The sequence below is a fragment of the Callithrix jacchus genome, chromosome 9, assembly GCF_049354715.1.
Source record: "Callithrix jacchus isolate 240 chromosome 9, calJac240_pri, whole genome shotgun sequence".
Taxonomy (NCBI): domain Eukaryota; kingdom Metazoa; phylum Chordata; class Mammalia; order Primates; family Cebidae; genus Callithrix; species Callithrix jacchus.
The window spans coordinates 69,031,313-69,055,703 of record NC_133510.1 but is presented as its reverse complement, the minus strand read 5'-3'; the positions used below and the strand labels follow the sequence as shown (position 1 = coordinate 69,055,703).

Here is a 24,391-nt window from a genome sequence, read left to right as displayed (position 1 = left end):
TTTTCTTGGCTACATTACATCTTTGGCAAAATGTTGGAAACCCATGGAAGTAGAATAATTAGCCATATGGCAAATATTGGTTTTCTTGAACCAAGTCAGACCTTTGGTCAGTCTATGCTAGTTTATGCAAACAGTGTGGCCAACTGCTAAGGACATTCATGGGCTGTGCATAACATATCCAGCTGTACACACAGAATATTTATCTCTTAGGTCCTACCCACGTTCTCTCTGGTCGCTTTGACTACCTATATCTAAGATACTGTTCAAACACTAAATTAATTGTAATTTTGCACATAGGAAAATAACAAAAATCTTACTTATTATAATATTGTGAACTTCAGATTTATCTTTATGGCTGAGAGATAGAACTTGTGAAACATCTTAATAACTAAGATTATCCTTGGCCACCAGCACTTTAGGAGGCTGAGGCAAGAGGATCACTTGAGGCCAGAAGTTCAAGATCAACCTGGGCACCATAGTGAGACCCTGTCTCTAGCCTGGTATTGTGGTGTGCACCTGTAGTCCCATCTACAGCTTTGGAGTTGAGGCTGCAGTGAGCTATGGTCGTGACACTACACTCCAGGCTAGGCAATAGAGGAAGACCACATCTTAAAAAAAAAAAAAAAAAGATTATCCTGTTTCAGTAAAGATTAGAAGAAACATGACTAAAATGAGTATTAAATGTTAAAACATGATTAAAATCATTAAAATGTTAATTAACAGAAAATCACCATTGTTAGAAGCATATTTGCTCAGAATCCTGAATTTGATTTATCTTCTTTTTCTTACAATTGCTTTTGTGGAGAAAAGCTCTTTTCATTAGAGATGGAAATGCCTTCTTCTTTTTTTTTTTGAGACAGTCTTGCTCTGTCGCCCAGGCTGGTATGTAGTGCTGTCATCACGGCTCACTGTAGCCTCAACCTCCTGGGCTCAGGTGATCCATCCACCTCAGCCTCCCAGGTAGCTGAGACTAAAAGCATGCACCACCATGCCCAGCTAATTTTTAGATTTTTTGTAGAGATGGGCTTTCGCCATGTTGTCCGGGCTGGTCTTGAACTCTTGGACTCAAGCGAACTGCCCACCTCAGCCTCCAAAGGTGTTGGGATTATAGGCGTGAGCCACCATGCCGGACCCTTATTTTTTTTTTTTTGGTAGTCAGATTTAGTATCTCAGTGTCCTCATCTGTAAAATGAGGATGATAATAGTATCTACATTGTAGGATTGATAGAAGCACTGAATCAGTTATTATATAACAGTATACTTTGGGAGGATGAGTTGGCAGGATTTCTTGGGGCCAGGTGTTCAAGACCAGCCTAGCAGCATAATGAGACCTGCTTTCTTTCTTTCTTTTTTTGAGATGGAATCTTGCCCTGTCACTCAGGCTGCAGTGCAGTTGCACGATCTTGGCTCACTGCAACCTCTGCCTCCCGGGTTCAAGCAGTTCTCTGCCTCAGCCTCCTAAGTAGCTGGGATTACAGGCCCTCGCTACCACGCCTGGCTAATTTTTTTTGTATTTTTAGTAGACACAAGGTTTCACCATCTTGACCAGGCTGGTCTTGAACTCCTGACCTTGTGATTCACCCACCTCGGCCTCCCAAAGTGATGGGATTACAGGTGTGAGACACAGTGCCTGGCTAAGACCTGCTTTCAAAAAAAAAAAAAAAAAAAGGAAAAGTATGTATAGTGGTTAGTATAGTGCCTAGCATATGGGAAGCACTATAAGTCTATTATGCTGCTGTGTTATTTTACTAATCCATGCAGAAGTTGTGATTAGTGAAAAGAGTATAACTGGGCATATGGACCCAAATTTGTTTTCCAGCTTTATCTAAAGCAGGATGATAGTTAAAGCCATAAGAACAGATGAGTTCACCCAGAAAAGAGGGCTTAGAGTGAACAGAGAAGAGTATTTCAAATAGAAACTTAAGAAATGCTAACATGGACAGAGGAAAAGAAAGCTTGCAGAGACGGCTGCAAAGACATGGCTGTAGGTTTAGCAAGAAACCTAGAGAAGGAAAGTCAGGAGAATTGGGGGCTGGGAAGACAAGAGAGAGAATGACCAAATATTGCTGCAAACAAAAGGATGGTTAAGCATTAAGGTGGATTTGTTAGATTTAGCCACAAAATGGTTTATGATTATGAACTTGGTGAGAGTGGTTTTAAGGCTACGGTGTTCGAATCAGAAGCCAGAGATTATAATGGGTTAAGAGGTAACTGGGAGGAAATGAGTAAGTTTCAAAAACAAAACAAAACAACTTCTAGTAAGTTTGACTGTGGTTAGGAAGGGCAGGACATGGCAGTACTTTATTTTTTATTTTTTTTTTGAGATGGAGTCTCTCTCTGTTGCCAATCTGGGGTGCAGTGGTGTGATCTTGGCTCACTGCAGTCTCTGCCTCCTGGGTTCAAGTGATACTTCTACCTCAGCCCCTTGAGTAGCTGGGACTACAGGCGTGCGCCACCACACCCAGCTAATTTTTGTATTTTCAGTAGAAACGGGTTTTACCATTTTGGCCAGGGTGGTCTTGATCTCTTAACCTCGTGATCCTTCTGCCTCGGCTCCAAATTGCTGGGATTACAGATGTGAGCCACCGTGCCCGGCCAACAGCACTTTCCTGTAGTTATTTTGGGGGAATGTAGGATACTGTAATAAATAGCCAGATGTGGTGGCATGCTCCTGTAGTCCCAAAATAGTCCCAGTTACTCAGGAGGCTGAGGTGGGAGGATACCTGAACCCAGGAAGATTGAGTCTGCAGGGAGCTGTGATTGCACCATTGCAATTCTTGCCTGGGCAACAGAGTGAGGAGACCCTGTCTTAAAAAAATGCTGTAAACAGTATCTTTATTGCATAATAAATGTCATAAAGTGTATAGGGGGAGACCCCATAAGTGCTAAGGCAGGAGCCAGAAGCCTCAGCCTATTTCCATATAAATAGTGAAGAAAGTAACTAGAAATATAACTGTAGTAGTGATTCATAGGTCATTCTAATTCTTTTACGAATGCCTCTCAGGCCGGAAGTGTGAACCTGGAGTGACATTGTGAAAGGAATGACCCTAAGGCAAGATGCTTTAAGTCCTCTGTCAGGCCCATGTAACAGCTGCCGGAGGGCCCTTCAGCTGTGTGACAGCGCCAGCGCTGGGAAAGCACTCACTGTTTAGCCAGCTAGGGAAGGAGACGTCCAAGATGGCCAAGATATCTCCTTCCTCGGGGGAGTGAGGAGAAAACTCCGCTCCTCTGAGCTCTTGTGGTGGCCTGGTGGCTGTCAGGGAGGCCCGCAGACATCCAGGGGCTTAATTGTCTTTCTGTGGTGCTGTGCTTCAGTGGTCATGTTCCACGTCCACTCTCATGTTCTGCTTCTGCATCTGGTTCCTTTTTTCTTAGAAGAGATAATCAGTAAAAATAATATAAATCTTAATGTCTTTGTACTTTCTGGACAAATATGGAAAAGTGCTGACGCATTATACCCCTTACCTCATCTTGGCTGCTAGAAAGCCTTGGGCGCCTATCTATATGACACGTGATGTACTTGACCTTATCACTGACCACCAGCACCAGGCCCTACCTACCCTGCCCCCAGCTTTGTACTCAACAAAAGTCAGAGCGTCCAGGCACTCGGGGCCACTGTCGGACTCCGCACTTTGGTTGGCAGTGGACCCCTGGGCCCAAACTCTCTTTTCTATATCTCTGTGTCTTGTGTCTTTTATTTCTTTTTTTGTTGTTGTTGATCAGGCTGGTCTTGAACTCCTGACCTTGTGATCCACCCACCTTGGCCTCCCAAAGTGCTGGAATTACAAGCACGAGCCACTGCGCCCAGCCCATATATTCTTTTTTTTTTTTTTTTTTTTTGAGACAAAGTCTCACTGTGTTGCCCAGGCTGGAGTGCAGTGGCATGATCTTGACTCACTAGAACCTCCACTTCCCAGGTTCAGGCAGTTCTCCTACCTCAGCCTCCTGAGTAGCTGGGATTACAGGCGTGTGGCAGCACGCCCAGCAAATTTTTGTATTTTTAGTAGAGATGAGGTTTCACCATGTTGGTCAGGCTGGTCTCAAATTCCTGACCTCGTGATCCACCCGCCTCGGCCTCCCAAACTGCTGGGATTACAGGCATGAGCCACCACGCCTGACCATGTGTCTTTTATTTCTACAATTTCTCATCTCCATACCAGCAGATAGGGGCTCTAGGACCATGTAGGGCTGGACCATACAATAAAGGAGACATGTTCATGTACTTGAAGGTGCTTAGGTGGAGGGCATTAGTGTATTCTGGGAAGGACACTCGTATGCTATCATTTGGGCTCAGATTTAACAGTGGAATAGGTGTTCGGTGAGTTGACAGACAAGGGCAAGAGGGTACTTTAGATTTGGAGAAAGACATGGATTTGGGAATCATTGAAGCATATTTGAGGAACTATGATGATTTAGTCACTGCTAGAACACAGAGTGTAAGCTCAGTAAGTTCAATGAGCCAGGACAGTGGTTAGGGCCGAGAGCATGGCAAGGGGTGGGGTGTGCCTTGTGGCTGCACCCATAGAATCTTAAATTTTATCCTGTAGGTCTTTGCTTCCCAATGGGGATTTGTATTGGTATGCCAGGGGTACTCAAAGCTGCAATACAAAAATTAGCCAGGTGTGGTGGCACGCACCTGTAATACCAGCTACTTGGGAGGCCGAGGCAGGAGAATCACTTAAACCCAGAAGGTGGAGGTTGCAGTGAGCCAAGATCATACCACTGCACTCCAGCCTGGGCAACAGAGTAAGACTGGTCTCAAAAAAAAAAAAAGCTACAGGATAAACATTAGCATATCTTTTTGGAATATCAATTAAATTGAATTTCATGGGAAATTATTTCTATGGTAAAGCATGAATTGAAAATTAAGGTCAAACATAATCTTAAATTTTAACATTAAAAAATAATTCAATGTTCTCTGGTGTCTGCTTCTTCAGGCTGTGCCTCTTCTAGGCCCTCCATTCCTCTATCACTTTCTTCAGGAGAAAGAGCATTAATATAGCATCCATGGGAAACCAATGAAGAATTGTAAGCAGGAGTGGTTGCCATCTGTTTTGGTGGAGATCACCCTAGAAGAGGATAGTTTCAGGTTCCTGTGTCATACAAGCAAGGGACACATTCACATAGATAAAATGCAAAATAGCCTTAAATAGGTAAGAGCAGGGCAAGATGGGACAGGAAGACTTAGAGGGAGGCTACTGAAATGAACTGTCTCTGTAGTAGGATAAGGGAAGAGGGAATGAAAAGAAGTATTGAAGGAGGCAGAATTGACAAGACTAGTATGAAGGAGGAGGCATGCACATAGATGTGTAGGTGTGATGGGAGAACCTAGGTGGACTCCTAAGTTTCTTCATTAGGCACCTGAGAGAAAGATGGCACCATTTCCTAAAACAGGGAATAGAGGCAGAACAGTTTAGGGTGTAGGGGGAGAAAAAAATTCCACTTTACTGAATTTGAGAGGTTTTGGGGATGTGCAAATGGAGATCTGTAGCAGCAGTTGGGGATTTGGAGTTCTGTAGAAAGGCCTGTCCTGAAGATATACATTCAGTATTCCTCAGCATGTATCACTGATAGTGGAAGCAATGGGCAGGATTGAGGTTGTCCAAGCAGAGCATATTGAGTGAGCAGAGGCTAAACAGAGCTTGGAAGCACCACCATTTAAGGGGAAGCTGAAAGAACAGAGGTCAAAAAGGTATGAGTGGCCAAAGGGAGAAGAGCAAAACAAGGAATATTAAGAAGTCTCTGTTGTTGCACAGAGTTTGAGACTAGGACTGAGAAAATGCAATTGAGATTACAAGCAGAGGTCATTGGTGGTGACATTTGCCTAAGCTGTTTTAGTAGGGTTAAGGGACAGGGTTGGCAGGGAGGGGGCACTGCAGCCTTTTGCAAGTGGGTAATTAGTGCAAAGCAGAGAGGAAGCAGAAGTAGAGCCAGGCAGTGTACCTTGCTGTTTCAAGCCTGGTGGTGTGAGGTGGAGAGAAAGGAAGTGGGTAGGATGTTGATACATGTATCTGTTCTTTATCTCTCTCCTCACTAGAAAATAAGTTGCCTGAGGGCATGAACTAAGTTTTATTCACTGCTTATCTCCACAGTCAAGAAGAGCTCCTGGCCCATAGTAAGCACTCAACAAATATTTGATGGCCAAACAAATGAATTATGTTAAGAAGGTAGAGACTTGAGTGTGTTCATTTGTTTGGTGGAGAGGTAATAGGTCTTGAGGAGAAGGAATTGAAGGTCTAGAATAGAAAGATGTGATGGAATGAGGTCTCCCTGAGTCAGCAAAGTTTGAGATTGTAAGTACTGCTGGAGTGATCATTCAGGATGCCAGGAATGACTCCTTTTCTGCTGAAACAGAAGGGAAGAAGGAAAGGATGGGAGCAGAGGCAGATATTCATAGGTGGTAGATGAGGAAGTTGAGGGAGTTCCTGCCTAACGGCCTTATGAGTATTCTCTCAGTTAAAATAAGAGTGTTGGCTAGATGCGGTGGCTCACTCCTGTAATCCTAGCACTTTGGGAGGCCGAGATGGGTGAATCATTTGAGGTCAGGAGTTTGAGACCAGCCTGGCCAACATTGTGAAACCCCGTCTCTACTAAAAATACAAAAATTAGTTGGGTGTTGTAGCGTGCTCCTGTAATCCCAACTACTTGGGAGGCTGAGGCAGGAGAATTGCTTGAACCCGGGAGGTAGAGGTTGCAGTGAGCTGAGATCACACCACTGCACTCGAGTCTGAGCGACAGAGCCAGACTCTGTCTCAAAATAAAAAATAAGAGTGTCATGTATGTGTCCTTGGAAAACACTTTGTGAAGACATACAAAAAAACCCACTGGCATTTAAGCTATGCTTCTGTGGAAAGTCACTGTGGTCACTGTGGAAAGGTAGGTGAGGTGAGGATGTGCCAGAGAAGATGAGTAAGAGTAAGTGAGACGAGAGGTCTCTAGTCTCAGCTGGGAATGTAGGGCGTGGCTTTGACCTGAGAGAAGGGAGTGTAGGTACCTGTGTGAACCCTCTTTCCTTCAGCTCCAGAAGGAGCAGCACGCTGTCCATGGGCTTTCAGGGAAGTGAGAGAAGAAAGGCAGTGCATAAGTCTTACTCTTTTCGGCGTGAGAAAAAATGAAGAGAAACTGGAGCCTTGAGTGAAGTAGAATAACTCTTTGTCAGCGACTCCTCTGCCGGCCCTCACCAGGCTAGTTTTTCAGTGATCTATTTCTGATTCATTTGACAGGAAACTGCTTTCCCAACTTTTACAAGCTGTTATCTAAAATGGTTTGTGTGCTTAGCAGCAAAGGTAGTAGTGAGAAGAGGATGTGACAGAGTCAGTGAGTCATAAAGAGCAAGACATGACCTTATTTGTTTACCTCATCAGGTTTTACATAGAATTAATTTAAAGAATATTAAAGTGTCCATTTTGTTTTATTAGCAGTTGTTTAGAAGTAAGTTCTCATGCTTTGGAATTCTTTATTTTCAGTGTCATCAAATTCAAGACTACATATTTCTCATGACCTTTCTGAAAGGGAAGGGAGAGTAGTAAGGATGGGTCTTGTAGACTTCTAGTCTTCAGTTGAAATTAAATAGCCCAACCAAGGTGGTTGTTTTTCTTTTGCTGTTAGCCTTATCAGCCATTGTTGCAGGCCAATCCCTGACAAGCTTTGCAGGACGAGGGTAGCATTGAACTAGAGTTCTGGCTCTTGCTGTTTGATATTTTGTGTGTGTTAGAATGTGTTCTCTGTGAAGTGAACAGAGGATCCTTCAGAAAGGCAGCATATTCCAAGGGTAGGAAGGGATTTCACTTATAGAAAGTTGCAGATTCTAACCATTTGTTTAACTACCCTATCAAGGAAGACGACTTTTTTCTTTTTGAGATGGAGTCTTGCTGTGTCGCCCAAGCTGCAGTGCAATGGTGTGATCTTGGCTCATTGCAACTTCCACCTCTTGAGTTCAAGTGATTGTCCTGTCTGAGCAGCTGGGATTACAGGCACCTGCCACCATGCCTGGCTAATTTTTGTATTTTTAGTAGAGATGGGGTATCACCATGTTGGCCAGGCTGGTCTCAAAAACTCCTAACCTCATGATCTGCCCACCTTGGCCTCCCAAAGTGCTGGGACTACAGGCATGAACCATCGTGCCTGGCCTCCCCCCTTTTTTTTTGAGACAGGATCTTGCTCTATTGCCCAGGCTGGAGTGTAGTGGTGGGTCAGAGCCCACTGCAACCTCTACCTCTTGGGCTCAAGCAGCCCTCCTACCTCAGCCTCCCAAGTGGCCACCATGCTGGCTAATTAAAAAAATTTTTTAGACACAGATTCTTACTACCTTGCCCAGGCTGGTCTTGAACTCCTGGGATCAAGCGATCTGCCTGCCTTACAGCCTCCCAAAGTGCTGGGATTATAGGAGTGAGCCATCGAGCCAGACCCAACTTTATATTATAAAAAGTACCTGGAGTGGCTCACACCTGTAATTCCCGGCACTTTGGGAGGCTGAGGCAGGCGGATCACAAGGTCAGGAGTTTGAGACCAGCCTGGCCAATATGGTGAAACCCCATCTTTACTGAAAATACAAAAAATTAGCCAGGCATGGTGGCGTATGCTTGTAGTCCCAGCCACTTGGGAGGCTGAGGCAGGAGAACTGCTTGAACCTAGGAGGTGGAGGTTGCAGTGAGCCAAGATCTCGCCACTGCACTCCAGCCTGGGTGGCAGAGTGAGACTCTGTCTCAAATAAATAAATAAATAAATAAAAAGTACCTGTTACTTTTTGGAGATGGGAGCAACTTTTTTTTTCCCCTGACAGAATGTGGAATCAGAGATTGAGGTATGATAGTTGGAACTTGGTATCATCGTAATTAGAATTCACCAACATTTAGAATTTGCTTTTTTTTTTAAGCCATCCCCTTGCCCTAATTCCCCATGATTCTAAGTTTTTTAGCCGTTAGTCAACTAGTTAGAACTCTAATTAAGCATGTTTTCTGGGGAAGAAAATATGACTTTATCAGCATTTTGGGGAGAACTCAGGGACAAGAGAGTCATCTGGACAAGTTGGCAACAAGCTGAGGACTCATCTCTCATTTTCACAGAGAACAAGTTATAGCCAGATCCTTATATTCCTGGAATTTATATTATGTGTGTGTGTGTTTAAAAAAACACTTTCAAGACTTGAAACCCAATGTCTGGACTCTTTACACATTCTCATTTCTGTTGGTTTTTAGAGGAATCAGCTGGACAGCATTCTGAGATTAGGAGCATATCCGAGACAGTGAGGTAACATGGAAAAAAAAGATTGGGGTTGTTTGGGTTCCACTTCTGTTTACAGGCTTTGTGACCTTGGGCAAGTCATTTAACCTTTCCTATCCTTTGGGAGATGAAATGACTGGATGAGAGAATCTAGTTCTTCTTAGCTCTTAGTTCCTGAGATGACCTATGATTGGATATGTTTATGAAAATATATGAAAAGGAGATCCTATTTATTTTTTTATATTTTTCAAAGACGGGGTATCACCTTGTTGGTCAGGCTGGTGTTGAACTCCCAACTTCAGGTGATCTGCCCACCTTGGCCTCCAAAGTGCTTGGATTACAGGCGTGAGCCACTACGCCTGGCTAAGGAAATCCTGTTTTAAATTCACTGGAACATGGCCTGGCGTGGTAGCTTACACCTATAATCTTAGCACTCTGGGAGGTCGAGGCAGGTGGCTCAGTTGAACCCACGAGTTTGAAACCAGCTTGGACAAGACGGTTAAACCTCGTCTCTACAAATAGTATTTAAAAAGTTAGCCAGGTGTGATGGTACATGCCTGTAGTCTCAGCTACCCAGGAGGCTGAGGTGGGAGGCTCACCTGAGCCCAGGAGGTCAAGGCTGCAATGAGCAGTGATTATGCCACTGCATTCCAGCCTGTGAAACAGAGTGTGAGCCTGTCTCAAAAAGAAAAAAAAAAAAATTAACTGGGTAGTTATTATTTAAAGAAAATCCAGGCCAGGCCTGGTAGCTTACAGCTGTAATCCTAGAATTTGGGGAGACCAAGCCCAAGGCAGGACGATCGCTTGAGCCCAGGAATCAGGAAATTTTTTTTTTTTTGAGACAATGTCTTACTGTTGCCCAGGCTGGAGTGCAGTGGCATGATCTAGGCTCACTGTAACCTCTGCCTCCCAGGTTCCAGTGATTCTCCTGCCTCGGCCTCCTGAGTAGCTGGGATTACAGGCGCCCACCACCATGCCTATCTAATTTTTGTATTTTGTTTTAGTAGAGATGGGGTTTCACTATATGGGCCAGGCTGGTCTTGAACTCCTGACTTCAAGTGATTCTCCTGCCTTAGCCTCCCAAAGTGCTGGGTTTACAGACGTGAACCATTGTGCCTGGCTGAGCCTAGGAATTTGAGCATCCCAGGCAATAAAGTGAGACCTTGTTTCTACTAAATACATACATAAGCCAGGCATGGTGGCATGAACCTGCAGTTCCAGCTACTCGGGAGGTTGCTTGAGTTTAGGAGGAGGGCTGCAGTGATCATAGTAGTGAGCTATGGTCATGCCACAGCCTGGGCAACAGAGTGAGATTCTGTCCCTTTAAGAAAGAAGAAAAAAATTAATCCATGTATAGTGAGAACCATCATTCCCTAATTTATACTCAGTCACTCAAAAGTTACATGTTAAATTTTCTTCTTAAAATTTTATTGACAAATAATTTTTTTTTTGAGGCAGGGTCTCATGCTGTCACCCAGGCTGGAGTGCAGTGATGTGATCTTGGCTCACTGCAACCTCCGCCTCCTGCGTTCAGGTGATTCTTCCATCTCAGCCTCTCGAGTAGCTGGGACACAGGTGTGCACCACCATGCCCAGCTAATTTTTGTATCTTTTGGTAGAGATGGATTTTCACCATGTTGGCCAGGCTGGTCTCGAACTTCTGACCTCAAGTGATCCACCTGCTTTGGCCTCCCAAAGTGCTGGGATTACAGGCATGAGCCACAATAATTGTGTTTTTTTAAATGTTGAATTGTCTTAATGCAAGGCATATACTTAGTTATTCAGAGTGCGTGCTGCTGTTTTGGCCTATTGAGGGTTAGGGGACAGGATTTTAGTTCTAACTGACATTTTTCAGCCTGTTGAATCCTTCTCCTAGTCTCCTTTCTCCTTTGTCCCCTACCCCCAACCTCATTATCCTGTGCATTTTTTCTTTTGTAACACTTACCAGATTGCTTATTTATTCTTTTAAAAATATATATTTTTTTCTATCTTTTTGTAGAGACAGGGTCTCACTTTGTTTCCCAGGCTGGTCTTGAATTCCTGAGCTCAAGCGATCCACCTGCCTTGGCTTCCCAGAGTGCTGGGATTATAGGCTAGAGCCACTGTGCTGATCAGATTGCTTTATAATTGTCTGTTTTTACTTCTCTTAATTCTTCCCAGAGGCTAGAAACCATGTCTTACTCATTTTTACTTTCCCTACTGTAAAACATTGACGGAAGGGAAGACAGTAAGATGTGAGGGGAATAGGTAGGAATTGAGTTAAAGATGGCCCAGATTTTGAGTTTGAGTGACCAAGAGAGTGATAGTGTGTTCTATATGAGCACCTGAGATTCTGGTTTGGGGTGAACAGTTTAATTTTGGACATGTTGGAGTCTATGGCAATATCATCCCAGGCAACAAATGGCATTGGCAGGACATTTGAGTAGCTGTTCAATAGGCAGTTAGAAGTGGTGAATTATATCCTGGAGCTGTTGAAGGATTTGGGCATCATCTTCATGTGATTCATCAGATGAGTCAGACCTTTGAAAAGAAAAGTAAAAAATGAAGCTAATGAGGAATGCCTCTGTTTAGGAAGCTAGAGAAGAAAGAAGAGTCATCCAAAATGCCAGGGGGTGATCAGTCACGGAAGTAGGAGGTGGACTAGGGTGGGTAGTATGGTGCTTTTGTGGAGACAGATACTCAATGTTAAACCTCTAGAGAGGTTAGAAGAATTCAGTGAGAGAGTACAAAGGATTGGATTTGTCAGTTTCGGTCCTGTGGCTGAATCAGAGGCTAGATTGAAAACAGGAATGAGGACCTAGAAATGATGAGTATAGGCTTCTCATGTTGAAGTTGGAGAAAAAAGAATGAAAAACAAGGGTGGATTCAAAAGAGTACTTACTTATTTTACTTTACTGTTACATAATATTAAAGGATACTGAGGAATCTTCATAGGCCTAGGGGAAAGAAACAGAGGAAAGAAAAGCTTGTGTTGGTTAGGGAGAGCTGGGCATAGGTTAGATCTCTGGATATTTGGAAGAGATGAGCTGCTAGAGAGCAGGAAGGCAGGGCTGCTGTTCTCTCCTTTTCTAATAAGAAGAAGAGGTTGAGTGAAAAATTCCACTTCAGAAGGAGGTTGGTTTGGGGATAAAGGGAAAAGTTTCTTCAGAAATGTGGAAGCATAAGGGTTTGAGAAACGTGAAGAGAATGAGAGCATTGGCCATCGGGGAGTATGAGAGGAAGTAATGAAACAATAAAAGCAGTGCCGGCAGTTAGTAGTATGAATTTGGACTGGACACAGAAGTATGAAATGGAAAATAGCCCTACCCCACCTTTGTGTCCAGTTCCACTTCCCAAAATGTAATCACTTTTAAAGTCTGTTTTGGGCTGGGCACAGTGGCTCATGCCTGTAATCCCAGCACTTTGGGAGGCTGAGGCAGGTGGATTGCCTGAGCTCAGGAGTTCGCAACCAGCCTGGACAACACAGTGAAACCTCGTCTCTATTAAAGTAAAAAAAAATTAGCTGGGTGTGGTGGTCTGCACCTGCAGTCCCAGCTACTTGGGTGGCTGAGGCAGGAGAATTACTTGAACCTGGGAGGCGGAGGTTGCAGTAAGCCAAGAGTGCGCCATTGCACTCCAGCCTGGGTGACAGAACGAGACTGTTTCACCAAAAAAAAAAAGTCCATTTTATAGTTTTGGTAGTTAATAGCATAACTTTCAGTAGTAATATGTTGCGGTCAGTAGTGTCTCTTGATTCCCTTCTGGGAACCATGAGAAATGTACCCATTTCTTTTACTCTTTTCTTCCTTTTTTGGTAGTAATATTAGTTTTTCTATTATCAAAATAAATAATATTTATATTCTCTTTTGTATAACAAAAATTAGTCTTCATGCTATATGTACAAATTAAGCCTTAATATATTCCACAAATACAGTTTTTGCAATATTATTAAGTAACTATTACTTACTTTGGAATCTAGCAGTGCTATTGAATACTGGGAAAAGGAAACATATTATTTTATCACCAAACTGCCTCTTCAGAGAGAATGACTGTTATAAGTCAAATGCTTGTTCCTTGGTACTGCAAGGAAAAATTAACATTCAGACAAAAAGTTCTCTCAGCAAGGCAATTTTACTTTCTGCAGAAAGAGTACAACTCACCAGCAGTCTTGCCACAAGAATACAATAAACAAAAGCAAAGGCAGGCATATTTATTCCTTATGCATTGAGTTCTTACTGCTGTGTCTGATCTCCATTGGTTGGAGCCGGACCTCATAATCTAAAATTGAACCCGATTGGCTAGTAATGTAAAACTTTTCTAAATAGGTAAAGGCAATGGAGAACAAAGAAGAAGAAGAAGTAGTCCAAATAAGGAAGGAGCATAGGCTGCAAGCTGGGACATGCCTGTGAGCATGTCCAGCACAAATATGTTGGTTAAAGTACAGGGACATAGAATGGGCTACATGCCTGTGAGCGTGTCTAACAGCTACATAGGATAGGACTTAACAAAGAGTTATTAGCAGAAAGCAAGAAGGTTTTGAAGAAAGTTAGTCTTTAAAACAAACCATTATTTCTAACATTTATTATTATTATTCTTTAACAAGAAGGGAAATTTTTAAGAGGAACTTTACTTTCTACAATGGCCCAAACATCAGAATCTAGTGAATCCTCTTAATTTCTTTTCAGCTTTCTACACTCCTTCTAGGTCTAACTCAGCTTCTTTTGTTTTTCATACTTTCAAATTCTCATTTTTCTTGTATTTTTTTAAAACTTGGCATAGTTACTGTTTTTAACTTGGGATACATGAATGTTGAACTTTAAGTTTTTGCCTTTCAAAAATGTCTTTGTAGCCAGGCGTGGTGGCTCACGTCTGTAATGCCAACTCTCTGGGAGGCTGAGGCAGGTGGATCATGAGGTCAAGAGATCGAGACCATCCTGGTCGACATGGTGAAACCCCGTCTGTACTAAAAATACAAAAATTATCTGGGCATGGTGGTGGCGCATGCCTGTAGTCCCAGCTACTCAGGAGGCTGAAAATTGCTTGAACCCAGGAGGCAGAGGTTGCGGTGAGTCGAGATCACGCCACTGCACTCCAGCCTGGGTAACGAGTGAAACTCCGTCTCAAATTTTTGTAAAAAAATTTTAAAAGAAAAAAAAGTCTTTGTCTCTCATTTGATTGTGTAGCCCATTTTAATACTTTGGAAGCTTTTAAGGTTGCTTTTAGAGTTCTGTAATTAATTGGGATGTGTCTAGGCATGTGTTTTTTCTCTTTCATCCTGTTTGGCTCTAGGTAGACTCAATCTGTCTTTGTTGACAATTCAGGAGATTTTTATTGTTTCTTCCTTTCCCTGTGCTGTGTTTTAATCTATTTTGTGTTTTTGTATGCTCTTTTTAAACCACACTTTATTATGCATCTTTTTGAGACAGGATCTTGCTCTGTTGCCCAGGGTGGAGTACAGTGGCACGATCACAACTCACTTCAGCCTTACCCCTACCTTCCAAGCACAAGTGATCTTCATGAGTAGCTGGGACTGCAGGCTCATGCTAAATTTTGTATTTTTAGTAGAGAGAGTGTTTTGCCATATTGCTCAGGCTGGTCCCGAACTCCTGGGCTTGAGCACGTCGCCTGCTGTGGTCTCTCAAAGTACTGGGATTACAGGTATGAGCCACCATGCCTGGCCCACACTTTATTCTTGATTTTGATCAACAAGATATCCTCTTGAATCTGAGTATGCCATGTAGATTTTTTAAAAAAATTCTTTTCTAATTCCTGAACTATCTCATATTTCCTTAAGGAAAAATTCTAGCAATCCATCTTGGCCTATTTTTTCTGTTATATTGGGTTTCCCAGTGTTGTATAATTTGTGGTTATTTACAGTTAATGTGAACGACTAGACTATTGAGTACTTGGTGTGGTATTCTGTTGTTGTTCGATGGGTCTTAATAGGTATTTAAATTTTTCTTACGGAATATCACAAGAGTATATATAAAGTGTATGCATAGGCTGGGTGCAGTGTAATCCCAGCACTTTGGGAAACTGCAGCGGGTGGATCACCTGAGATCAGGAGTTTGAGACCAGCTTGGCCAACATGGTGAAACCCATCTCTACTAAAAACACAAAAATGAGCTGGGTGTGTAATCCCAGCTATTCAGGAGACTGAGGCAGGAGAATCACCTGAATCCAGGAGGCGGAGGTTGAAGTGAGCTGAGACTATGCCATTGCACTCCAGCCTGGGCAATAAGAAAAAAAAATGTTTGCACAGTTTAAAGAAGCGTAATAAATTGAACACTGGTAGGTCCACAATCTAGTTTAACTAAAAGCTTAAAACACCTCTGAAGGCCCTGTTGGCCCCTCCTAATACTCTTCCCTCACCCTTAGATGTAACTATCATGCTGAATTTTGTTAATTCTCTAGTTTTGCACTGTGCTTTGTATAATCCCAAATAATAAATTATTTAGTTTTACAAGTTTCTCTAAATCTAAATAATATGAATTTAGATTTTATTCAGGACCATGAAGAGCTAGAAATTCACCTATTTTCAGAGACTTGTTTGTAGACTATGCAGTAACTTATATGTCCTTCCTGTATTCAACATTTGTGCACTCTGCTCCTACAGCCACCTCTGAATCCACTGTGAAATCTTTGAGGGGTGGTGAAAGTACCATCTCTGCCACCACCACGTCCTCTGCCACCACAGAAACCAAGACCTCCTCTTCCCCTGTATGCCCTGTGGCCACGGTCTGGACAAAGTGGGATTCCAAATGTTTCAGAATTAAGTCTTCTTCAGCCCAAGTTGATCTCCATTCTCTGTTGTCCTCACAAGAAATATTATCAAAGAAGGATTTAGTTTTGTCATAATAACAATTAGGTCCAAGAGGATTTTCTTCATCAGCGTTTCCTTCACTGTTTTGGGTATCAACTACCGAGTCTCCTTTATCTTCACCATTTATGGGTTTCTCCTGTTTCTCAAGTTTATCTTCTTTTAATTTAAGTTTATTATGAAACTCTTGTCGGTCTCTTCTTGTTGAATTGTGCATTTACATATTTCCACTTTCAAAGTCTTTCTCAAATTTTATTGGCCCATCTTGCTGAATACTAAATCTTCTCCTGCCACCCCAATGACCCCCTGCCCTCTCTTTGGAGCTGAAGGAGCACCTGGAACTGCTTGTCTCTTGCTGTCATTTCTGAGTTGCTCATTTTCTGGCCTTGAAACTTTGTGTACTTCAGCTCGCCTGTGCTCTTGATTCTCTATTCGTTTTTGGCTAGTAAATGGCAAAAGCCTGGTTGATAAAAGACTCCTTCTCCCAACAGGTACTGGGACAGGTAAGTGGGCCGAGGACGTCTACAGTGCTTGTTCCATGGTTGGGCTTTTTCTCAAAGGGTCTGAGGGCTTGAACAACCTTGAGATAACTGTGTTTTTAGACATCTTGAATCCTGTGTAGAGGCAGAACCAACCGCACAGCTTTAGGGTAAGCTACCACTGTTTGATATTTCTGGTCCAAAGGATGTCAAAGAGCTTCTGGAAACACCAGCAGCACCAAGCTGCTGCCTAACTAAGGAACTTAGACTGAACTGTTGATGGGCATCCTGCGGAAGGGCCCAAAAGAACCCATGGATTGGGATGAAGAAATTGGTGAACCTAGTGAGGACTGAACTATAGCTGGGACTTAAGGCAAAAACATTGGTTTTGGTGGCTCACAAACGGTGAGGTCTTTAATGTCATTCCCACAGATTATAATGTATACAAAAACTTCATCTTGAGGTGGTATTGGACATCTGTCCATCTGTCTTCTGTACCAAAGGATCGAACTTTGGCAAGGGCTGCGGTGGAGTTCTCAGTGTCCTCAGTGTCAATGGTGTAGAGGATGCCCTCATAGTGGATTTTTGCCTTGGAGATGAGGCCGATGTAAGGGGTGCCCCAGCTCATGGCACTGCTGCGCCACTCTGGTTGCAGAGAGGCAGTTCTTGCTGCTGTTGCCTGCTCAGCACGCCCACTCGCTTCATGGGTGCCTACAGCAGCCACCTCAGACCCAACATGGCGGTGACGCCAGGAGTGGTGTGGGGCGTGCTGGGAGAGCAAGGCTGCACTCTCGGGAGGCTTCAAGTTGGTGGGAATTTTCTGATGATTACCATCAGATCACCATTTTACGTGGCAATTAAATTTGGATAATGGAACTTGCTTAAACATGAGAAACCGTAAGCAGTTTTCCTCAGTTGGGTTTATGAAAGAGGCTACACCTTGGGTTTTGGAGGGATCCCAGATGTCCTTGTCACTTGTCACTTCTATGCTACAACACGTACTATACAAATGTGAGAAAAATTTGACCATGATGCCAGTTCTAGTTCAGGAAAGTCAAGTTTCAGGGTTGGGGTGGATGAAGAAAGTTTCATGATAGTAGGTCAGACTTATATATGGCTCAGGAGATTAGAAGGTAAAAACTGAGGTTGATGCAACAACCTTCTTAGTGTCCACATTAACTCTTAAAAGATGAGCACTTCATTTCCTGTATCATCTCCTTTTCATATTTCTTTTTTTTTTTTGAGATGGAGTTTTGCTCTTGTTACCCAGGTTGGAGTGCAATGGCACCATCTCGGCTCACTGCAACCTCCGCCTCCTGGGTTCAGGCAATTCTCTTGCCTCAGCCTCCTGAGTAGTTGGGATTACAGGCACGCGCCACCATGCCCAGCTAATTTTTTGTATTTTTAGTAGAGACGGGGTTTCACCATGTTGACCAGGATGGTCTCGATCTCCTTAACCGTGATCCACCCACCTTGGCCTCCCAAAGTGCTGGGATTACAGGCGTGAGCCACCGCGCCTGGCCTCATATTTCACCAGACAAAATACTCATGATTCTTCTGTATACGATTGGAAAGCCTTTAAGACTTAGGGTATATTTTGGTCCTGGCTGATTTAAAAATATTTGTAAGTATATTGTAGAGGAATATTAGTTTTTCCCATGCAGAATATAATGCTCTTATTTATTGATTAGCCCCTTTCCTCCCAAAGTTTAGAGAGTCTGAAGGAAAAAAAAACATGGAGAAAAATATCGTATTCAGTATTTTTGTTACTATTTTTAAGACAAGTTAGTAGGCGAAAGGCATCCATGTATACTTGGTTTGAATAAGAGGCAAAACCCCTAAAAGAAGCTGGGTGTGGTGGTACCCTCTGGTAATCCCAGCTACTGGGGAGGCTAAGGCAATTGGATCACTTGAGCCCACGTGTTTGAGTCCAGGCTGGGCGACATAGCAAGACTCCATCTCCCAAAACAAAACAAAACCCTAAAAGTACTTAGAATGTTAGTAGTGGTTGTAATTTGGGTTTGAAACTTGCATCAATGCAGTACGAGCAGAACTGTTGTTCTTACATTTGGAAGGAATGTTAAAAAAACAAAATTCATGGTCACAACTTCTATTGGGAGAATAGAGAAAGATAGACTAAGAGATAGAAGATGTTTAATCCTGCATTGTGGCTTACTGTAGCATTTCATATTCCTTTGAATTTTAGACTAGATATTCTCCAAAACTCTGTAAACTTAGGGATATGTATGATTGCCAGATGTCTGACACCATTCTAAATTTGGAACTTTTTGGAATCAAATTTCTTCTGCTAACCCATGGTATATGAAAGAAAGTAACACACATGCTGTTTATTTTGAGACGGAGTTTCGCTGTTGTTACCTAGACTGGAGTGCAATGGCACAATCTCGGCTCACTGCAACCTCCGCCTTCTGGGTTCAAGCAATTCTCCTGCCTCAGCCTCCCGAGTAGCTGGGACTACAGGCGTGCACCACCATGCCCAGCTAATTTTTTTTTGTATTTTTAGTAGAGATGGGGTTTCACCTCGTTGACCAGGATGGTCTTCATCTCTTGACCTCGTGATCCACCCACCTCGGCCTCCCAAAGTGCTGGGATTATAGGCGTGAGCCACTGCACCCAGCCTATTTTTTTTTTTTAAGATGGAGTTTCACTCTTGTTGCCCAGGCTGGAGTGCAATGGTGCAGTCCCAGCTCACTGCAACCCCCACCTCCCGGGTTCAAGCGATTCTCCTGCCTCAGCCTCCCAAGTAGCTGGGATTACAGGCATATGCCCAGCTAATTTTGTATTTTTTGTGGAGACAGGGTTTCTCCATGTTTGTCAGGCTGGTCTTGAACTCCAAACCACCATGCCCAGCTAATTTTGTATTTTTAGTGGAGACGGGGTTTCTCCATGTTGATCAGGCTGGTCTCGAACTCCAAACCTCAGGCGATCCGCCCGCCTTGGCCTCCCAAAGTGCTGGGATTACTGGCATGAGCCACCACGCCCTGCCAAGGTAACACACGATATTAATGCCAACTAGAAAACATAAAGAGGTTGGGTGCGGTGGCTCACACCTGTAATCCCAACATTTTGGAAGGCCGAGGTCGGTGGATCACTTGAGGCCAGGAATTGGAGACCAGTCTGGCCAACATGGGAAAACCCAGTCTATATAAAAATACAAAAATTAGCCGGGCATGATGGCGCATGCCTGTAATTCCAGCTATTTGGGAGGCTGAGGCACGAGAATTGCTTAAATTTGGGAGGCAGAGGTTGCAGTAAGCTGAGATTGTGCCACTGCACTTCAGCATTGGCGACAGAGAGAGACTGTCTCAAAAAAAAAAAAAAAATTTCAAAATCTCATAAAGACAATGGGAAAGACTGCAGTTGTCTTGGAATTCATAAATGTATTAAAAAAATTTTCATCTTTGTTGATGCATATTTCTGTAGTAGTTTTTCCTCTCTTCATTTTCTCTCATAGAGGAAAAAGATTTGATATTCTTGAGTCATCTTTCTCCTGAAATCTACTCAGTTTTACTCAGACCTGTGCTATATAGAGTATTATGTTCATGCCCATGTCTGATGTGGAGGGGGAAACACAGACAGGAGAGTGGGTGACTGACTCAGATATAAATGTTCTTATTATACTTGAGCTGCAACCACACCTAGAAACCTTGACAACAACAGGGCCTGTGTTTGATATACCTCACTTGTTAAATCCTGTCTGGATTTTAGTATGTCATATGTGTGTTCATCAGCAAAATTGAACAGGTGCTAGAACAATTGCAAAGCTTTAATCGGACTTATGATTACACTGTTTCTCGTTTTGGCCATACAAAGAATATGACACAATAACTAAAACAAATTTCTAGTTGTTCTTGTGTTGTTTCTGGTTCAGAGTTTGTTTGTTTTTTTTTTTTTTGAGATGGAGTCTCACTCTGTCGCCCAGGCTGAAGTGGGGTGGCATGATCTCAGCTCACCGCAACCTCTGCCTTCCGGGTTCGAGTGATTCTCCTGCCTCAGCCTCCCAAGTAGCTGGGACTACAGGCGCACACCACCACACTCAGCTAATTTTTTTTGTATTTTTAGTAGAGATGGGGTTTCAACATTTTTGGCCAGGATGGTTTTGATCTGTTTACCTCATGATCCGCCCACCTCAGCCTTCCAAATTGCTGGGATTACAGGCATGAGCCACCACACTTGGCCAGAGGTTCCCTTTCCCCTTTCCCCTTTTACCCCTTTTTCCCCTTTTTCCCCTTTCCTCTCCTTTCCTTTTTTTCCCTTTCCTTTCCCCTTCTCTTTTCTTTTCTTCTTCCTCCCTCCCTCCCTCCCTTGCTTCCTTTCTCTGAGTCTCCCACTGTCGCCAAGGCTGGAGTGCAGTAGCTCAATCTTCACTCACTGCAACCTCCGACTCCCTGGTTCAAGCGATTCTCCTGCCTCAGCCTCCTGAGCCTACTCAGCTAATTTTTGTATTTTTAGTAGAGACAGAGTTTCACCATGTTGGCCAGGGTGGTCTCGATCTCTTGACTTCTTGATCCACCTGCCCCGGCTTCCCAAAGTGCCAGGATTACAGATGTAAGCCAATGTGCCCAGCCTTCTCTTTTTTTCTTTCTTAGACAGGATCTCACTCTGTTGCCCAGGCTGGAGTGCAGTGGCAAGGTCTTGGCTCACTGCAACCTCTGCCTCCCAACCTCAAGCCATCCTCCCTCCTCAGCCTCCAAAGTAGCTGGGACTACAGGTGTGCATCACCATGCCTGGCTAATTTTTGGTCTTTCTAAAAAATTTTTTTATTTGTAAAGATGGAGTTTAACCACATTGCCCCAGCTGGTCTTTAACTCCTGGGCTCAAGCGATTCACCTGCCTCAGCTTCCCAAAGTGATGGGATTATAGGTGTGAGCCACCATGTCTGGCCCAGAGGTGTCAATGCTACATACATGTCCTCCACCAAGATAGAGTCATGGGTAAATTAATTAAAGTTAAGAGACAATTTCAGTGTCTTATGGCAAGCTGCTAATGTTTTAAAAATAGCTTTTTCCTCATTATACAAATAGCACATGTGGGGCCAGGCATGGTGGCTCGTGCCTGTAATCCCAGCACTTTCTGAGGCCAAGGTGCGGGGATCACTTTAGGCCAGAAGTTCGAGACCAGCATGGCCAATATGATGGAATCCTGCCTCTACTAAAAATACAAAAATTATCCGGGTATGGTAGCACACACATGTAATTCCAGCTACTCAGGAGGCTGAGGCAGGACAGTCACTTGAGTCAGAAAGGCAGAGGTTGCAGTGAGCTGAGATTGCACCAACGAGCTCCAGCTTGGGCGACAGAGTGAGACTCAGCCTCAAAAAAAAAAAAAAAGTAAACTAAAGAAGAAAATGAACATTTGCTTAATCCTAATAGTATTTAAGTAAATTTCCTTGAAGTCACTTTTCTATTCAGATAACTTTCTTAAAAGCTGGAGTATAACTCAAATTATTTTTGAGATGGGGAAAAAAAATAACAACAAAAAAGCTAGGTAGTCACAGTCGTGGTGTCTTAGGACTGTAATACTAGCACTTTGGGAGGCCAAGATGGGAGAATCACTTGAGCCAGGAGTTTGATACCAGTCTGGTCAACATAGTGAGACCCCATCTCTATTTAAAAAAACATTTTTTTAAAAAAGCTGGAGTTGGCTGGGTGCAGTGGCTCTCACCTATAATCCCAGCACTTTGGGAGGCCAAGGGGAGTGGATCACCTGAGGTCAGGAGTTCGAGACCAGCCTGACCAACAAGGCGAAACCTCATCTCTACCAAAAATACAAAAATTAGCCTGTAATCCCAGCTACTTGGGAGGCTGAGGCAGGAGAATCACTTGAACCTGGGAGGTGGAGGTTGCAGCGAGCCGAGATTGTGCCATTGAACTCCAGCCTGGGTGACACAGTGAAACTCTGTCTCAAAAAGGAAAAAAAAAAAAGCTGGAATAAGCTGGGCATGGTAGTTCATGCTTATAATCCCAGCACTTTGGGAGGATTGCTTGGACCAGCCTGGGCAACATGGCAAGATGCTGCCTCTACAAAAAAAAAAAAAAAAAATCAACCAGGTGTGTTGGCACGTGCCTGCAGTTCCACCCACCTGGGAGGCTGAGGTAGGAAGATTGCTTGAGCCTAGGAGGTTGAGGGTGGAGTGAGCTGTGATCTCACCACAGCACTCCAGCCTTGGTGATAGAGTGAGACTTTGTCCCAAAAGGAAAAAAGAAAACCTGATTATTACTAAATTCATGTCTATCAAGAAAAAAAAATTATCAGTAAATTCATTTCTATCAACTTAAAACTGTTTTGAACATTTTCTGTTTCATTATTTAAAAACATGACTAAGTAATGTTCTATTGCATATTCATAATATTTGAATGTTCACCCATGGTTGGACATATTGATAGCTTTCAATTTGTCTATGATAAACATTTTAATTAAAGTATAACTTACAAAAGTCTAAACAGTAAATGTGTAGCTTAGTGAATTTATAGTGAATTTTTACAAAGTGAACACACCTGTGAAACTACCATCTGGATCAGGAAAGAGAACATTGCCAACATCCAGAAGTCACGCTCATTCCTAATTATTGTCTCCCTCCAAGTAAACTTGTCTTTGTCTTACTTGTCATTGATTGGTTTTGCCTGTTTTTGAATTTCATGTAATGGAGTCATAGTCATGTTCTCTTTCTTGTCTGGTGTCTGTTGTTGGTTAAACGTTGTAGCTATGAATTTCATCTGTGCTGTTACTTAAAGCAATGTGTAGCTAATTATTTTTCATTTTGCACAGTATTTAATTGTATAATTATACCACATTTATTCTATTGTTGGTGACTGGTTTGTTTACAGTTTTGGCCTTTGTGAATGTTTTGTATGTGTTTTTTGGTGTCCATATTTTAGATGTAACTACGAATAGTAGAATTGTTTGGTCTTAGGATATGCATATGTTCGGCTTCAGTAGTATTACCAAACAGTTTTCCAAAGTGTTTATACCAATTTACAGCCCTTTTGGCAATGTATGAGAGGTCCATTTCTTCCTGTACTTACCAATACTTGGTGCTGTCAGTTTTCTCCCCTCTCCTCCCCTGCCCTCCCTTCCCCTCCCCTCCCCCATCTTCATCTATCATCCAGCCTAGAGTGCAGTGGTGCCATCATAGTGCACTATAGCTTTGACCTCTTGGGCTCAAGTGATGAGCCCACCCCTGCCTCCCAAGTAGCTGGGGCTACAGGCATGTGCCACTATGCCTGGCTAAACAGACAGTGTGTTGCCATGTTGCCCAGGCTGGTCTTGAACCCCTGTGCTCAAGTTAACACTTTGGGCCAAGCACTGTGACTCACACTTGTAATCCCAGCACTTTGGGAGCCGGAGGCGGGCTGATCACGAGGTCAGGAGATTGAGACCAGCGTGGCTAACACAGTGAAACCCATCTCTACTAAAAATACAAAAAATTAGGCCGGGCACGGTGGCTCATGCCTGTAATCCCAGCACTTTGGGAGGCTGAGGCAGGAGAATTGCCTGAACCCAGGAGGCGGAGGTTGCAGTGAGCCAAGATCGCGCCATTTGCACTCCAGCCTGGGTAACAAGAGCAAAACTCCGTCTCAAAAAAAAAAAAAAAAAAAAAAAAAAGTACAAAAAATTGGCCAGGTGTGGTGGCATGCACTTGTAGTCAGTCCCAGCTACTTGGGAGGCTGAAGCAGGAGAATCACTTGAACCCAGGAGGTGAAGGTTGCAGTGAGCCGAGATCGGGCCACTGCACTCCAGCCTGGTGACAGAGTGAGACTCCACCTCATAAAGAAACAAAAAACAACATTTTGAGTTTCTGCCTTGGCCTCTCAAAGTGCTGAGATCACAGGCATGAGCCACTGTGCCCAACCAGCTTTCTTACATTTAAC

General features: G+C 43.3%; 1 protein-coding gene and 1 pseudogene across 16 annotated transcripts in view; one reads left to right on the top strand and one right to left on the bottom strand.

The window, feature by feature from the left end:
* The window catches only part of DIP2B (DIP2 acetate--CoA ligase B (putative)), a 265,368-nt gene that overhangs the window by 18,941 nt on the left and 222,036 nt on the right, over nucleotides 1-24,391 (top strand). The window lies entirely within an intron of this gene.
* Nucleotides 15,775-17,127, bottom strand: LOC103795228 (protein LSM14 homolog A pseudogene; annotated as a pseudogene).